The 16,758-nt window shown below is 49.2% G+C and overlaps 1 protein-coding gene across 7 annotated transcripts in view; it reads right to left on the reverse strand.

Moving 5' to 3' along the window:
• CSPP1 (centrosome and spindle pole associated protein 1) overlaps positions 1 to 16,758 on the reverse strand; it is a 1,229,219-nt gene that overhangs the window by 562,065 nt on the left and 650,396 nt on the right. The window lies entirely within an intron of this gene.

Raw genomic sequence — 16,758 nt, forward strand, 5'->3', positions numbered from 1 at the left:
AATACATATTATATTTGGACCGTCGAGAAAATTAATAATAGAAAAATGTATTATAAATTTCAAATGTTAGCAAAATACCTTACTCAAGGAACATGTAAATGTTTAATTTGACATAAAATAAGGTGAAAATGAAATCAGAGTATTTACCGTATTTTCTTGAGCAGAGATTGAACTGCTCAATAAGTAAAATAAAAGCAAGTTACTTACCTGTAAATTGTGCTTTGGCACTACCTATACACATCCATCAATTGGCCGACATCAGGATAGAACTGCTTGTTTTGCCGCATTTTATTGAGTATTTTTGCATAGGAAAAGGGAATACAATTCATTTTAAACTTTTTACGGCTTGATTTCACAAAGCCATAAAAGCACCTGAAAATTAAAAATGTAAAACATGCACATATAAGAAAAATAATTAGACAGAGATCTAAAACGGAGTCACATCAAAAACTATTTACACATGTTAAATTCATAGGTCCCCCAGGGATTTTCGGATTCGTGAACTGTGCCATAGGTAGGACACAACTTGCACACATTTCAGACGAGTGCAATTGTTGCAAAAAATCAATGCTGCTTTACAGTGTCAAAAGTTGTGCTCTCTTCAAAGAAGTTTAGAAAAAGTTTTCCAGAAGCTACAGAGCAGCATAAAGTGCAAAATGCCTTGCGCTGAGCGATTCTCACTTAGCTGGGGCTTTAGACCAATCATTACTACAGGGAAAAGTGGGCATGAAGTATACCATATGAAGTCTAAAACGAGTTAAAAATAGATCTTGATGAGGACACATGTTTGACCTCTGTGACAGGGATTCTATGGTTTCAATCCACTGTGTAACTATCGCCCAAGTCTAATGTGAGACAGGCTCCCTCTATTTATGCGCGCGTCTGTTTTGGTCCACAACCTATGCCACAGGATTAAGGGCTGCACACTAATAAGATCTTTTATATGTGGCAGTCCTAATTCACTGTGGCATACAGCAAACACGCTACTAGTGGGGGATCGATAGAAATCTCTTCAGACGGCGCTCTCAGATAGAATTAACTTTGTCACATTTGTGTGACCCCATAAACCAGCCGCATTAAGTGGCCACTGATATGCACTTTGCAAATTTCTTTGATGGGGTTTAGTCCAGTTGTTAAGAAAAGGAAACCAGTGCGGTGGTTACCTTAGCAAATTGGTCTCTTCTTATGTCAACCTGATGCTTCCAGGTGCCACTGATTTGGATACGATGCCAAAATAATAAAGTGTGTGCATTTATTTCAATTTGACACCTCGTATATTAAAAATGTTCCTTAACCGAGTAAAAGCCCCACAATTCATTATATATGATTTTAGTAGGTTGACTTTCACGTCCAAATTTCCCAGATAGGAGGCAAAGTTATCCAGCAGGAGCTGCAGGGAATAAGGTGTCCAGCCCATGCGGAGTGCATCATCCACGTAGAGGAGTGCTCGAGCAGGATCAGGGCCAATCTCGGGCAGGTCACTGAACCCTCTACCAACATCTTCTGCAAGTAATTAATATATGAGATGAAGAGAAAGGGTGCAAGGACAAACCACTGCCACATCCCGCTAGCTATGAAAAATTTCTCTGCGCACCCACCCGTCATTCCGTATCTTACTCTAGGGGTGGTCCCTGAAAAAATTTCTCTGAGTATACTTATTTTTTTCTTCCACCTTAACCTCCTTCATCAGGGGCCAGAACTTACTTTTGAAGACACAGACATATGAGCTTCCACTTATCTAGGTAAATGGTGCCCTTTCTGGCTACTGTGCATTTAGAGGATAATAAAATAGGTAAGGATACTGTTCAACAGTGCCTATGCCCCTCCAAAAGACATACTGGATGTCTGTCAAGAAGTAGTGTTCCCCCACCCACTCCTCCAACCTAGCTAACATGACTCTCCCCAACACCTTGGCCAGTGAGTCCAATAGGAAGATCGGGATGTAGCATCTTGGGTGATTACAGTGTTCATTAATATCAGCAATGGAAACAGCACAGATTTCAATGGCTGGATATTGACAAAGGTGTACTGTTAGAAACTGGGTTACTGCTTGACTGGGGTGTGAGCCCTGGTCAAGCAGCAACAACAATCCTAGTCAGGGTAAGGCACAAGCAAACCCCAAATTAACCTGCGCTCAACCCCCTGGTAGCTTGGCATAGAGCAGAAAGGCTTAACTCGACTCAATGTGTAAAGTATTTGGGCAACACCTGAAACAGTACAAGAACATCACACAAAAATATCCCACACGGGTTACAAAAATAGAGTAAGATTTAATAAATAAAACATGGACAAAACGACCACATTCCAATTAGTGGAACTGGAGTTATGAATTGTTAAAGAATAAACTGTAAACTAGATCTAGAAAGTGCCAACCATGGCTATCTGGTCGTGCTGGACCAGGTCAAAGTCAAAGGTTTAGGCCCACCGCGATGGTGCACAGGTCGATACAGTCCCAGATTAGTCCCATTAATCAATGTTTGTGTCAAGAGTCCCGTTTGTATCCAAACAAATAGTCCTGTTCGTGTTGGAGAGGGTCACAAGAATAGCATCACGGGTGGTAGTCAGTATGGTTCGAAGAGCGGTCCAGGCATCGTGGGCAGGCGGGCTAGAGCTTCGCGTTGGCGGTCCCCCGCAGGCTGTCGATGATGCAGTACAAAGAGACAGGCTGGCATTTTACAGTGTGAGCGGCTCGGTCTCGGTGCGAACAGGACCGCTGACACAAAGAGCTCAAAAGCTTAATTTCAAGAGCTTCTGGGTCAGGAACCCGCAGCAGCTCAGTCCAGGAACGGATAGGGGAGCCTTTTATGTCCCTAAGCCTCAGATCAGGAAACCAGCAGACTAGCCTTTTGAGACACTCTTGGGTCCTAGGTTCAAGATTAAGTTGCATGTCCAGTTCTTCTTCCCCAGGCAGGAGGGCAGCCGGTCAGTAGGTCAGTATAGCAGGGCAGCAGTTCATTTAGAACAGCAATCCAGCAGAGTGGCAATCCTTGTATCAGAACATCAGTCCTTCTTCCTGGCAGAGGATCCAAAGGTCCAAAAGTTTACTGAAGAGTTGGTGTCTGAGGTCCTTCTTTATTAAACAGATGTGCCTTTGAAGTGGGGAGAAGCTTCTAGAGGCATTCCTTTGAAGTGCACGGATACCCTGCCCTGGCTCCAGACTAACTAAAGGGTGTATGCAACCCTTTATATGGAGGCAGGAGACACCCTATTCAAGCGTAAATTGGACTGTGCCCAGCTCCTCCTTCCCATCCTGCCAGTGGTGGCCTATCCAGTCACATCTAAGCGCCTCACTGTGTGTGGCTGTCTAGGAGGAATACACAAAGCGCCACTATCGGCTACACCAAAGTCTCGTGACCAGAGACAGGTTGCAGGCACCAAGGGCTAGATGTACAAAGCCTTTTTTATATTTTTAAAGGGGCAGATTAGCAGATAAAGCATTTTTAAATGTACAAAGGCAAAACTAAGATTCAATAACCTGCTACGGAATCGCAATTTGGGTTTGCTATTTGGTATAAGGAATAGGCGTGTTTAGGGCTTCCCCATGTTTAGGGCTTCCCTTCCTAATAAAGAATCACAGTAGAATGTATGAAAATTTCTCGACTAAAATGTAGTCGGAAAACATTCTCAATTTACCATCAAGTTAACAGACATATGAAAATGGGAAGGGGTACACAAGGGCTCCATGCCCCTTTGTGAATGTTTGTCAAAAAATATTTTAAAAGCAGGCAGTGTTCCCACCGATCCCTGCCTACTCTCAAATTTGTTTGACAAAACTTTTTTTCTTTAACCCTTTAGGTGCTGCCGTCGGCCAACGGTCGTCACGGGCACTACCTCCCCAGTGCTGCGTGCGACCGCTGGACGTCCAGTTCAGCACTGGATAATGGACAGCGCAGCACTGGGGAGGTATGTTTACAAGCTCCCAAGGTGTTAAGGACAATGGGCTGAATTTAAAAACAATGTGCTTTATTTAAAGCAATCACAGACATGGTGGTCTGCTGACTCCAGCAGGACACCATCCCTGTGATCTTTGCGATTCCGTAAGGGTCGCAAACCGATACCTGCCCAATTATTATGCACGAGGTAGGTCTATTTGCGACTCACTGGGAATTGTACAGTGTGTCAAAGACACATTTCTACATTGGTGTTTGTAATTACTAAATTGCAAATCGAAAACATTTGCTATTTTGTAATTGTAAATGATTCCCAACATACATCTAGACAAACTGTTAAAGCAAGAAAATGCCAATTTTCTAAAAGTAGCGTTTTCAGAATTGCAATTTAAAATCTGACTTCACTATAAGTTTGAATTTTAAATTGTGATTCCAGAGACACCAACCATGGACTGATTATCTATTTCCATTTGCAATAAGGCAACTCCAATGTACTATGTGAGAGATAGGCCTTGCAGCTGTGAATTTTTTTTTTAATTTTCGAGTGGAAGACAGCGGTACCGGATTATTATCTGCACCATGGAGAGCTCCCACTTCCCTTGGTCTTGGTGCCAAGGACTTTGGGCATGCATCAGTAGCCCTCACCCTTTATCCCTAGTGTCTATGTCAATTCCTTGCATGAGTCAATCTGGACCAACGCAGTCATTTGACCAACTAAAGCGAAAGACCATGTGGCAAGCAAATTCAGCCATATAAATGCTACCAACATGCTGATTATGAATTTCAGTGTTTTACCTCCTTCTGTCAATTACATTTGCGTGTCTTTTCAGTAGTGCGAGCCGGTGCCTGAAAGGATTAAAACCCTGCGGGGTAAGATATGTCGCCCGTTTGGCGGCAGCAAAAGGGCTATTGCTCCGTCGAGTTCCCAATTCCGCCTCCCACTTACCCTTAGCTGGAGCTAGGTCTCTTTCCCATTCCCCTTGAGTTGAGCTATATAATCGCGATACTACATGTTCCGGGGGAGTGTGCTGCAGGAGTGTGTGTAGGGGAAGCATAATGGGGGGTTCTAGTGGAAAGCAAGGAGTCAGAGAGCGCATGTCTTGTCTAAGCCTCACATAATAGAAGCGCTCCAAGGGAGTGGGGGTAGTGGTGCCAAAGATGTTATCACTAGATCTATACTTCCCATTCTTATATAATTGGCCCCAGGTAAGGCAGGACAATTTGCGCAGCATGCAGCGGCATCCCCCCTCTGTCGTGACTGTTAAGTCGTGTCTCCCTTGCAAGGGCGTCAGTGGCGAACAGAGCATTTGAGTTTATGTGCCAAATCACGCCAGGCACTGGTGGTGCATTGTACCGGTGTAGACGCCAGGTGTCTAGGTACCGTAGCTGTGCTGAGATACGCGGTTCATGGTGTGGGGGCCATATATCCATCTTCAATGGCTAGGTGAGGCATGTGTGGGGGAGGGTGTATCCAATAGGTAGCGAAGTGCGCCTGGGCGCAGATAAAATATAATTCCATATCAGGGACTTCAAATCCCCCAGCTTCAAAGGGACGAGTAAGAACCTTCAACGCCAATCTGGGGTGCTTTCCGCCCCACGCTAACCTGATAAGTTGGGCTCTGATACATTAAAAAAATACCGGCTTGGAGCATAAGAAATGTTAGTAAAAAGGTAGAGGAGTTTGGGCAAAATTACCATTTTAATAAAAGATACTCTGGTCGCCATGGAGAGAGGCATCGCGATCCATCAGGTGATCTTATCCGTGATAAGGTCAAGTGTGCGTCCGTAGAATTTACGAAAGGTCCCCATGATCTCGGTCGAGTTACTATGTGTTCGCCCATTTTCATCTTCAATCTCCAGCAAAATATTCGAAAACTGCGGGGGTCGAAGTAGTGCCGCCAGCGTCTTTCCAGGTCTATCCCCCTCCCCATATTGGCGTGCCCTATGATATTTCCCTCTGTATTTACATTCGTTCTGCGCTGTCTCTTGGTATTCGCTAAGCACAATGCGCAGCTTAGCTTGTAATTCAGATGTGGGATTATGTTGCAATTCCATCTCAATCTTCTTGACTTCCGCCTCCAGACGTCGTAGGGTGGAACGGATGTCTCTCAAGATACCGCCACTCTTCGCGATACACAGGCCCCATATGGTAACTTTAAAAGCTTCCCATACCGTTGAGTATTGCTTCACCGAGTCCTCATTGCGAGGGAAAAAGTCAGTGATCTCTTGCTCGCGTTCCTGCTTAAATACTGGGTCCAATAAGGATAGCGGATTGAAGCGCCAAAATTGAAAAGGAGAGTCCACATGTGGGGGGGTTTATAGCGACCAGCACTGGGGAATGGTCCGAATAAGTCCGGGGGAGGTGGGAGGAGTGCATCACCCAAGGGATAAGGCCTTTAGTAATAAACTATGCGCCAATTCTGGACCAAGAGGCCCTGGCCGTGGTGTAACAAGTGCCCTCCCGCCTCGTCTGGTGTATGTGTCGCCATGCATCAAGCAGTTCATGGTCCTCAAATATCATCTTGAGAGTGGATTGTGAGTGGGAGTAGTGGTGTGGCTGCGGATGTGAGCGGTCCAGTGTAGGATTAACTGTGACATTAAAATTCCCCCTCCATAGTAAATATGTAGATCCAAACTCTAGTATCTTTCCCCAGAGTACACGGAAAAAATTCCAGGTCATCTGTGTTTGGCCCATAGCATGAAACTAACGTGAAGGATTGATTGGCGATCCTGCCCCAGAGAATAGAGTACCGGCCCTGCTTGTCGGTAACAGATCCTGTTGGGGTTTATGGGAGGGACTTCTTTACAGGATGCATGTGCCGCGAGCATATGATAAATAGGAAGAAAAACATGTATGACTGGCCCAGTGAGCGGCAAATGTGGGAGGGACAGTGGGATTAAAGTGCGTTTCCTGCAGCATCGCTCAGTGTATGTCATGACGATCTAAGTAAGATAATATGTGCCTGCGCTTGCGGGGTTCCCCCAGTCCTCTTACATTCCAAGCGAGAAAGCGGTATGTGGGGGGTCCTGAACGTTCAGTCATAGCAAAGATTGTGAGTACACATTCTTAAAAAGTGGTCTGACACAAATTGGTAGAGATATCTATGCATTAAATAGCTAATAAACCTTATGGCCTGTGACTTGTCGCAAGGTCTTCCGCTGCTCGCAGACATGAACAGAACATTCCCTCCCACCTCCCCCATCAGCAGCCCAAACCTGCCGTGGTCCACTTCCCTCCCCCTCCCCCCTCCCCCCGTCCCTCAACACAGTGCTCCCAACAGGTGAGTACGATGTAGTCCATGCCATAACTAGCAGTACAACACTAACAATCATACTAAGAAGGGTTCACCTGAGAGGTGGAGTCCAGAGGGCGACCACAGGTCTTCCTCGCCAGGGCGAGGGTGTTCGGGAGGGCATATGTAGGGTCATCTCGATTTCGGTTTCCAGTGCATCTACACTTTTGTAGGAGACCGCCAACTCAGCAGTTCAGGGATAGAGTGTACTAGTCCATAGCACTGCAGACGGTCAGAGTGGCGAGGGGGCAGCCAGACCATCCCAATTCGCACCAGGCCCCCACCTCCTCAGTGGAAGTGTCCAATTGCTCGCACCCTAAGGTCCTCAGTAGTTTCATATCGAGGGGAGGCTGACAGGCCCCTCTCCGGCTCCCCCGCCGCAATGTCTAGTTATCCCCCATCTACAATAACATCCGGTTCATTGTCGTGTGGAATAGTCTCAAAGTGCAGATCAAAACTAGGGAGCTTTAGATCATTCCACGCCTGAAATACCACCTCCAGCTTCAGGGCGATGGGGCGGGGAGGCGCGTCCTGCCGCCGGCTTTGGCAACGTTTAAGTAAGTCCTGTGCAAGCTGCGGGGTGTTGAAACAAATGTTGTTTACTTTGGTACGTCACCTTGAGTCTGGCGGGGAACAGCATCGCGTAGGGAATATTAAGCTGTTGTAGTTTCTTCTCCACCCGTAGAAATTTCCGCCTCTGCTCTTGAACGGCCATGGTGAAGTCGAGATATATAGAAATGTCCGTTCCCTCGTGGTGTAGCTGTCCATGCTCCCTAGACAGGCGGAGGACGGTATCCTGGTCCCGGTAATTAAGCAGCCGGGCGATTATCGGGCGAGGAGTTGCTCCAGGTACCGGGCGAGCCGCCAGCGAGCGATGAGCCCTCTCGACCACCAACACCAGTGAGAAGGCCTCCCTCCCAAAGAGCGCAATGAGAAGGCGCTTCAAGTACTCCTCCATTTTTCTGGTGGCGGTTGATTCCGGCATTCCCAAGATGCGGAGGTTGTTTCTTCGAGAACGGGACTCTAAGTCCTCGTTTTTGGCCGCTATCACTCTCAGCACCCTCTCCATTTCCAGCATTCGGGACGTTGTCGTAGTAGAGGTGTCCTCCAGATCCGATATCTGACGTTCCGTCTCCGCCAGCCGCTCCTCATGTTTATCCACTCTGTATGATACCCCATCCAGTCGCGCAGACATGGAGTCCATCTTGGACTCTATGGAGGTCAGGCTGGATTGCATAGCCAGTAGTAAGTCCTTCAGATCTGCAATTGAGGGTGCCTGAGCCTCCACCTGTTCCTCCTCAGGATCCGTCTGGGAGCGGGTACCCTTCCATGCCTCAAAGTTTAGCTTGGGTTGACGCCCGTCCGGCTTCCCCATGTTTTTCGGAGGCGCAATGCAGAAAATCAGGAAAGGGTGTCCAATCCGCTGCGTAGCTCTTGGGCTTGTTATAGAAGAAGGGGGGGGGGGGGCACCACCCGCACCACTCACTTTAGGGTGTCAGCTATTTATTTATTTATTTTGAGAGTTTTATATAGCGCGAACAAGATCTTTGCAGATAACAGAGCGCTTTACACAGGCAGGTGGAAGGGTAAGGGAACAAGGGGGCATAGTAGGGAGGTAGATCATCAAGTTCATGTACATAGCAAAAAAAAAGAAAAATTACGTAAAGTACAGGTATGAGGTAGCACAGCCTAGTTGGAGCGTAGGCCATCAAAACGTTGTGAATAATACCGAAATCGATAAAAAACTGATATGAGGGAGCAAGGATCTAAGCACTTTAGACTAATATAAGTCCAGACACACGTACATAGGAATATATAGGCTATATCATAACAGAATACAGATAATACTGTTCGCAATGTAAATCACACGAGTTGTTCAAGTGTATTTAGCCATACGGATACTTTTGACTTCTTTCTTAAAAAGAAGGGAGGAAGAGATGAGCCTCGTTTCAGGAGGAAGTGCGTTCCAGATCCTGGGCGCCATTCCAGAGAAGGAGCGTTTGTAAGTTTTTTCCTTCCGGAATCTTCGCGGTTTCAACAGAAGATTGTTTGTGCTCCTGGTAGCTCTGGACCCACCGGACATTGTCAACTTATGAGTGAGGTAGCTGGGTGATTTCAGGTGTATAGCCTTGTGCGTCATGCAGGCAATTTTCAGCTGTATTCTGGCTTCAAGAGGCAGCCAGTTCAAGGATTTGAAGTCAGGGGAGATATGCGAGTGCTTTTTTGATCCAGTGATGAGTCTTGCAGCCGCATTTAGTGACGCTCTGAGGGGTGCAGTTGTCGTTAGGGGGAGGCCACAGAGGGCCACGCTGCCGTAGTCTATACGAGGGATGACTAGAGCTTGTACTGCTGTTTGGAAGTCTTTTGCTGGGAGGAAGGGTTTCAGTTTCCTCAAGGTATTTATTTGGAAGTTTGCCCCCTTAGTAGCCTTGCTGATATGCTGCTGCATGTTGAGGTTGGTGTCGAGTGTTATGCCCAGGGATTTTGCTGAGTCCACGATGGTCGGTTGGACATTGAGTGCTGTTAGGTGCTTAAGCCATGTTTGTGCGGAAGATGTTTTCGTGGGAGGTGAGATTAGGAGGAACTCAGTCTTCATAGCATTGAGTTTGAGGTGGTTGTCAGCCAGCCAGGATTGGGTGCTTCTGATAGTTGAATTCAGACTCAGGATGTCTTTGGGGGATTGTACCTTGAGATATATTTGCGTGTCATCAGCGTACATGTGAAAGTGTACATTGGATGCTTGTAACAGAGAGGTGAGAGGTTCCATAACAAGGTTAAACAAAGTAGGGGATAGGCAGGAACCTTGCGGGACACCTAACTATACCGGTACTGGGGAAGACATCAGGTTTTTGCTCTTGAATTTTTGAGACCTGTTGTGTAGAAAGGAAGTGAACCAACGAAGCACAGACCCAGAGAAGCCCATTCTTGTCTTAAGGAGTTCGAGTAAGTTCTCATGTTTCACTGTGTCGAATGCTGAAGAGAGATCAAGAAGGATGAGGAGGCAGGTATCATTTTGATCTAAGATTTGGATGGCGTCGTCAATTATGTGAGTCATCGTGGTTTCAGTACTGTGCCCTGCTCGGAAGCCTGATTGGTGTGGGTTGAGGAGATCAAACTGTTCTATGTGCTTTGTCATTTGTAGTTGGACGCATTTTTCTAAAAGTTTGGCGAGAGTGGGAATGTTGGTAATCGGACGGTAGTTGTTTAGGTCCGTGGGGTCGGCAGTTGGTTTCTTCAATAAAGGTGAAACTTGTCCAACTTTGAGGGAGTCCGGGATGGTTCCTTGTTGTAGTGAGCTATTGATAATTTTTGTCCAGAGTGGGAGTAGCAAAGGGATCAAGTCTTTTACGGCGTTAGCAGGAAGAGGGTCAGTAAGGTGATTGGATGGTTTTAGGGTGCTGAGTATTCTGTCAATTTCTTCTTCAGAGTAGGTGTCAAAAGATGCCCATGTCGCATTGTTTTTTAGTTTATTTGGTGTTGAGCAGTTGGGTATTGAGTAGAGGCTTGCGTCAACGAGGAGGTCGCTCCTTATATTGTCAGTTTTTTTGTTAAAGAAAGCTGAGAAATCTTCACAGGAAGGAGTAGTGCTCATGATGTCGACAGCTGGGGTTTGTTCCTTAGATTGAGATCGGATTAGCTCGAACAATTTACTTGGACGGTTTTTCGCTTGGTCTAGCTGCATTCTGAAGAACTCTGACTTTGAGCGTTTTATTTTCCTGAAGTATGCATTTCTCTTTTTCCTCAGAGTTTTGAGATGCAATGTCGAGGGAACTGCTCTCCAGGTGCGCTCTGCCGTTCGCATAGCCCGTCTCTCTTCATTGAGACTCCCGTTGTACCAGGGGTTGGATACTCTTTTCAGTTGCATTGGAGCGGCCTCATTGATTATTGAGGCCATGGAGTTGAGATAGCGGTCAGTTAGGTCCTGAACGTCAGTAGCGTCGGTGGGGGGGGGAGTAGGATATTGCAGCTGTTGGGGGGTAGAGAGTTTGGATTGAGTTTCCTCATGTCTCTATTCCAGACTTTGGGCCTGGCGAGTTTTACTTTTTCCTTGATGAGGAATGTGATAATATGGTGGTCTGACCAGTCACAAGGTTGTATTGAGTCAAGTTGAGTGGTGCCTTCTTTGGAAATGACCAGGTCGAGGATAGAGCCTTTGTCATGTGTCGGGGTGTTGCAAATTTGAGTGAGGTCCGAAGCGGTAAGGAAACTTTTGAGGCTATTAACTACTGCGTCACCGCAGTCATTACAATGGAGATTGTAGTCACCAAGGTAAATTTGTGTGTTTTGCCGTCCTGCGTTGATTGATATTGTGTCCATGAGTTGTTGGGAGAAGACGATGTTGTCCCCCGGGGGGTGGTACATGATGTGTAGTGAACATACAGGTTTGTTCTCACTGGTGACATCAAGGCAGAAGTATTCACAGGAGGTAAGAGAAGGAGCGGTGACTTTGTTAATAGAGAGGTTGCTCTTGTAAATGCAGGCGATTCCGCCACCTGTCTTGTTGTTGGGCCTGTCAAGTCTAGAGATGCAGTAGTTGGGGGGGACTAGGATATCCATGATAGGATTGGAGGCTTCAGTTAACCATGTTTCAGTTAGTATGGCCAGGTCAAGGTTCCTAGACAAGATGAGGTCAGCGACCTCCGTCGCGTGTTTTTGGGCCGATCTACAGTTGAGAAGTGTGCATTTGAGTCTGGGGGTGCAAGGGGAGGTGGAGGGTACCGTAGCGAGAGGGACTTTAGTGAGGTTGTTGGGAACAGAGCCTCTGTTGCTATGCGTGGGGTGCCTGCTAGGGTTGGAGAGAATCGTAGAAATGGACATGTGCGTGGCGGTTAAGCTGTTTTGGGTTGCCGGGACATATGTGCTGAGTAGGGTGTGTATGTCGCGGTCCGAGAGAGTCTTGATTGCGCGCTGGGGGCGGTTGGCGGTATTGCGAGAGGGGATAGAGGTCCAATGTAAGGGGCGGTTAGGAAGTGTCTTGATAGTGCGCTTAGGCCTGTTGGAGGTAATGCGAGAGGGGATAGAAGTCCCATGTAAGGGGTGCCTAGGATGTGGGGGGGAGTTGTTCATTCGTTGAGAAGTGGTCGTGAGGGGGGGTGCTCGGGGTGCGGGAGGAGTAACTCTTTGAGCGAGTGGAGCTCTTCTTTCACTTGGAGGAGGGTGGTCATGATTATATCCAGCGTGACGTTGGGAGTGGGGTTAGAGTTATTGGAAGGGTAATCCGCGACAGGAGGGGTGAGGCAAATGCGGGACGAGTGGAGACTGGTCGTTGCGGGGGGGCAAGTGTAGTGATGGGGAGTGAGAGTGGGGGGGGGGATGTTGAGGGGGGAGTGGGGACCAGGAGTGGAGGGGGGGCTAAGGGTGGGGAGTGAACTGTTGAGGGAAGAGTGGAGGCTTGGAGTGGCGGGGGGGGATATGTTGAGGGTGGGGTGTATGTCTGGCATGGGTTGAGTGCCGAGAATAAGGGGGGCGCTGATGAGGGCGGAGTGAAGGCTAGGAGTGGCGGGAGTGCAGGGAGTGGGGGGGGGGAGATGTCGAGGGGGGGTGTATGTCAGGACTTCTTTGAGTGGTGGTGGGGGTGGGGATGTTGAGGGAGGGGTGTAGGTCTGGAGTGGGTTGAGTGCCGAGACTGGAGGGTGCGCCGTTGAGTGAGGAGTGAGGGCTAGGAGTGGCGGGAGTGCAGGGAGTGAGTAGGGAGATGTTGAGGTAGGGGTGTATGACAGGAGTTGTTTGAGTGCAAAGAGTAGGGTGGGGGGTGTTGAGGGAGGAGTGGGGGCCAGGAGGGGGGCGCAGGGAGTGGGGGAGAGAGGACACGGCTGGAGGGAGAGCTAGGTGCGGCGCGGGTGTAGGGAGTGGCGGGGGTGGAAAGATTGGGGGGGTAATTGGGAAGGCATAGAGTCGCGTTGTGAGGGTCAGAGGCGGTGGGTCGTTCTGAGACGTTAGTTGGAAGTGAGGAGTTCTGGTTCAGTTGGATTGGGGTATGTGTGGAGGGCCGCCGATTGGAGAGGTGCTCTTTGAAAGTGGGGAACAGGTTGTCGAGTAGTTCCAGGTTCCTGTCTGTGGCTTGAATTAGAACAATCCCGTTATTGTAAATAGTAATGGCTGTACTGCCAGGGAAGCGTTTGGATGGAGCGATGGAGAGTGATAGTCCATGAGCGGATTTCCTGATGGTGGAGACGTTGAGTAAGGCCTGGAAGGTTTTTCTCCATTGAGCTCTGCGTGCGGTGTGGAAGATGATATCAGTGTTCAGGGATCCATTTACCGGAGAGAAGTAGGTGTCGGCAAAGGGTCTTTCAGGGTGGGACCTCAGGAGGTTGTGTTTAAAGCGTTTAGCGGCTTTTTTTGTGAGTGCGGGTGGGTAGATTATTTTAAATGTGTGCTTGCCGCAGTGATCCATGTTAGGAAGGTGAAAGGTGGGTGTGGGAGATTGAGCAGAAGAGATGTGCAGGATCGCAGATAGATGCAGACAAAATGTTACAAATGCCTGTAGACAGTATGTTACATAGGTCAAAAGAGACAACTGCAGACCATATGTTACAGGGGTCAGAAGGGGCACTAGTGGGACAATATGTTACATGGGTCACAAGAGATAACTGCAGACCATATGTTACAGGGACAGAAGAGGCACTAGTGAGAGAGCTAAATATGTGTTAGCAACTAGGTGCATTATAGGCATAAAAAGAGATGGGAGCAGCATACATAGGTATATAACTATATATATAAACAATCAGCTATGCGTATAATACTGCTGAAATAATGTAGCAAAAACATATGCCCACTGCAGGTTAATGCGTCAGGTGACGCTAATGAGCAGGGTGAGATAGGTGCAATAGGTGCAGAGTGAGTTAGGTGTAGGTAAATATATCCAGGTACACGTAGAAGGGTAATACTGCAATAAAGGTATACACTCTATCACACGGAGGTGTAGGTACATAGATATGTGAAAGGTAAACAATGTACTCTAGTGTGGTGATGTAAATACCTTCTTTTTTTTTGCAATTACTGCTGCTCAGCAGGTTGTTCAAGATGGCTGCCAAAATAGTATATAGGCAGCAGTGTTAGTCCTTTGTCAGTTATTGTCAGTGTTCGGAATGACCAGTTTCCCTTTCTTCTGAGGGCGAGTTAGTCCTATTTCTGTGTTGCTACTTCCTGGTTGCTGCTTGGAGGGAGGAACGAGACTTATCTTCTTTTTTGGTGCCCCTTGAACTAGTTGGAATGCATCCTCGCGGCCGAAGTAGGGGCGGTGGTGTAATTTATTGCTTGTTTGATGATGTTTTTATGGCCCCCGCCATTTTACACAAAGGAGACCATGGCGATGCAATCCAGCCGGCGAAAATCGTTTTAATTCGTTTTACCGCAGCGTCCCTGAACCCTCTGCAGCTCCGCTTCCGCTAGTTCTCTGTGTCCTCCGGGGGGGGCGCATGCAGCGTCCCTGGACCCTCTGCAGCTCCGCTTCCGCTAGTTCTCTGTGTCCTCCGGGGGGGGCGCATGCAGCGTCCCTGGACCCTCTGCAGCTCCGCTTCCGCTAGTTCTCTGTGTCCTCCGGGGGGTGCATGGGGGGTATTCGATATTCAATGGGAGTACTCGCCCTCGCCTTCTCTCCGCCCTGCTGCTGCGTCCCCCAAACAGACCACGGACCGCACGGTAGTGAGCCGCAGCCTCAGCCACAGCGCCTCGACCACAGCGCCTTCCCAGTGCCCTTCAATGATTGCCGCTCCAGCCCGCGGGCAGTCCCGGTGGTCTCCAGACCGTCGACAGGGGGAGCTGAATGGGAACCAATGACCGATCCGATGACCGCCAGCGACCGGCGATCCCAGCAGTCAACCACGGCAGGCAGCCACAACAACAGCGCCGGGGCCCCCGACAGCAGCATCTCTCCGACGCCCAGCGCCTCCCGGTCAACAGCCGACACAAGCCTCCTCGGCAACCCCAGTGGTTCTCCCCCGAAGACTCGAGATCTGCTGATGCTCCGGAGACAGTCTCGAGATCTGCTGATGCTCCGGGGACAGTCGCAAGGGTCCTAGCCGCCGGTTTCACAGGTAGGTGAACAACGCTGTTGCTATGTATTCCAGTTACTTTTGCGGCCAATCCAGTTACTCTTTAAATACTCCTGTTACTTGTAGTCGTTTTCATAGCAAGGAGATGGGTGCTATCGGGGATATATTCCAAGGAGGTATCCCGAGCACTGGGAGCTCCGGACAAGAGCTCCTACCGGGCGGCCATCTTGTTACTCTTCAATTACAGCTCACCTCCAATATTGGGGCCTGCCCCGATGTAGAGTCAAGGGTAGGGCCAAGATGCGTCCGTACAATGCTTCTTGGGGGGCGAGGAGAGTCTACATTTATTTGCCAGGACACTCCTAGCCAGTCCAGATGGGATCCACAATGCTCTTCCCTACGCCCTCCGTGAGTTCACCAGGCGCATCAGTTCAAGGGCGGACTGACAATTGCACCAAGTTCTAACTGCCTTCAACAGGGCTGTCTGTATGGCATAGGCGTCCCTCCACGGTGGATTGGGTATTAGTGTCTATATGTTCACTCCTCAGAGTCGCGCTGTGTGGCAGGCTGGCCCTCATGCAGTTCCTAGGGGGGGAGCCCCATCCGAGGGTTGCTGCGTAGGCTGATGCGGGCTCTCAGGCCACCAAGCGTGTCTACAGGCTCCCCAGCGAGCAAGGAGAGCAGGCCCGTCCCATTACATTCCTTGCTGCAGGGACAGACCGCCCTCCCCCCGCGATAGGGCCAGCGCAATTCCACATGACGCTCCGCCACCTCGCCGCATCCAACGTTAATTGTCCCTTTTACGTCTTGGTGCGCCTCTCCACACCAGCCGGCAGGCTCCCAGAGCACGCCCGGGCCTTGCTAGGCCACTAGGCCACCAGGCAGAGCCCCGCGCAGGCAGAGCGGCGCCAGCCGTCCTGCACCTCCGCCGCCTCACAAGAAGTACAGCCGGCCCCGGGAGGGCTCCAATCCCATGCTGCACGTTGTTCCGGCTGCAGCCCCCGGGTCCCCGGCTCAGTTTCACAGTGCCCGTCCACCTTCCGAGCAGCCCTCAGTGGCACAACTTCTCGTCCTCCCGATCACAGCTCCGATGGCGAGTGGGATCAGCGCGCGCTTCCCACGCAGTCAGCAGAGGGGCTCTCCTCTCATTCGGTTCCCGCAGATTGCACAGGCAAAAGGCGAGCCGTCCACGACTATCTTCTCAGCGCCGCACAGCTCCTCAGTCTAGCTCCGCACCGCTGCCATTTTGTGCATCTCAGGCGCCGGAGTTCATCAGCAATTTCCTCTTCACTGCCGGCTGGTAATAGTGATTTTCGCAGCAATTTATAATGCTGGGGCGTTCTGATGCCCAGATTTACAGGTTTTACGTATAGAGGAGCACAACAACCAGGATAAGTGGCAGATATTCTCCCGAACCGCAAGAGCCTCATGCAAGTGCGTTCATCTTGCTTGGCGCCCTCTATCGCCCCCTATCGCCCCCCGCAAGAGGAAGAGGTAACTTACCTTCCTATTGATGACCAGTTTTGTGAGGTCATAGACGCATCCATCCTACGGGCGGTGATGCATTTGGTGGCCCTATAG

The sequence above is a fragment of the Lissotriton helveticus genome, chromosome 4_1 (assembly GCF_964261635.1).
Source record: "Lissotriton helveticus chromosome 4_1, aLisHel1.1, whole genome shotgun sequence".
Classification (NCBI taxonomy): Eukaryota; Metazoa; Chordata; class Amphibia; order Caudata; family Salamandridae; genus Lissotriton; species Lissotriton helveticus.